The following is a 1658-nucleotide window of genomic DNA, read 5'->3' as shown; positions in this document are numbered from 1 at the left end:
TGGTTCTATAGACTCTACCTTTCTGAAATTTTAAGCCCCAAATAAACTCGGTTTTTTATAGGTTGCTTTGATTGTCTTATTGCAATAATAGAAAAGCAACTAAGATAACAAGCCAATTCAAATTTAAACTCTTCTAAACAATTGCTAATCAATATTGAGGTTTTCAGTGCTGAATGAGCAAGTATTTAAGATCTAAAGATTCAGACTTGGACTTGAATCTTTGCCCTGTAGCTAAACCTTCTACCTATGTGACTTTAGGCCTGAGCTTCCTTTTAAGTACAAAGAAAAACCAAGATGTATATCTCTCTGTTATTGAAAAGATTTATTTTACCATCTGTGATATCTATTCTTGGCTGTCAAGTTGACTACATCTGGAATTAACTAACACCCAAGCAGCTGGACATACCTGTGAGGGGTTTTTCTCAATTGGATCAGAGGTGAGAAGACTCACAGTAAGTCCAAGCTGCACCTTCTGTGACAACCTGCATAAAGGACACGGGCAAAGGGAGCTTTTACTTTTTCCCTGCATTTTGCCCTCATTCTTACTGGAAAATTCTTTCTTTCACTGGTATTTGAGCCTACTTCTTCCAGATTTTAGCATGGACTGAAGGCCAGTTGAAACATCCAGCCTCGTGGACCAATTATTGGATCTTTGGTCCGTGTGTGTGTGTGTGTGTGTGTGTGTGTGTGTGTGTGTGTATGTATATTATATATGTTCATATGTATATGTATGTATATATGCACATATATAGTACATATGTATATGTATATATACATATATATAGTGGTGGAGGATTTATATAGATGGGATATATGATATATATTATATTCATGAGAAAAAGGTGCAGGGGAGAGAGTTTGACCTTATAAGTAAATATAACTATTCTCCTAGGATTCCACAGTCTTCATCAAGATGGCACTCGAACTGTAACTCATATATTTTTGTAATGTAAAGAATATGGTAGCTTAATTATTTTAAGTAGACATCATGTCCAGAATTATAGATAGAATTATATAATATATATAATTCTATATATAATTATAGATAGATAGATAGATAGATAGATAGATAGATAGATAGATTCTCTCCATTCTATTTCTTTACAGAATTCTGTCCAGTACACCGCTGCTCCTTAAGGGCTATGTGAGTAAACTCTGCTTCCTTTTGCCTTCGTCCTTTATCACAAGGAGCTACTTCCTCTGCCTGATAAAGACTGCATGGAAATGGTGAAGGATTTTGCTAGGTGGAAAGGGACTTATCAGCCAGGTCCAGATTTCAAACACCAGGACAGTCCTACCTATGACCTTTGAAGGGGAGGAAGCAACTGAGCAGACCCTGCCATGTTATATGCAAAGGTTCACCCACTGCCTGTAGAGCATCCACCTAGTCCTCCAATTTCCATTGTGTTTCCTAGCATGACTGAGGAGAGCTGTCTCATGCTTCAAAGTCAAATCAAGGAATTACTTGAGGTTAAGAAAGGCTTAAGGAAAGACATCAGAAAAATCTATATTTCTAGAAGAGTTTATCAGACTAACTGAGCTATCAGTTTATTTTATGAAGTCTGTGTATTTCAGTATGTCCAGACCATGCAAGGTTAGTTAATTGGACTCCACAAATCCCTTGACCTCAGTGGGATTTTGAAAAGCCACATTTACTA

Source organism: Apodemus sylvaticus, chromosome 6 (genome assembly GCF_947179515.1).
Source record: "Apodemus sylvaticus chromosome 6, mApoSyl1.1, whole genome shotgun sequence".
In the NCBI taxonomy this organism is placed as follows: domain Eukaryota; kingdom Metazoa; phylum Chordata; class Mammalia; order Rodentia; family Muridae; genus Apodemus; species Apodemus sylvaticus.
The sequence above is the reverse complement of the archived record's forward strand: the minus strand, read 5'-3'. Positions refer to the sequence as shown.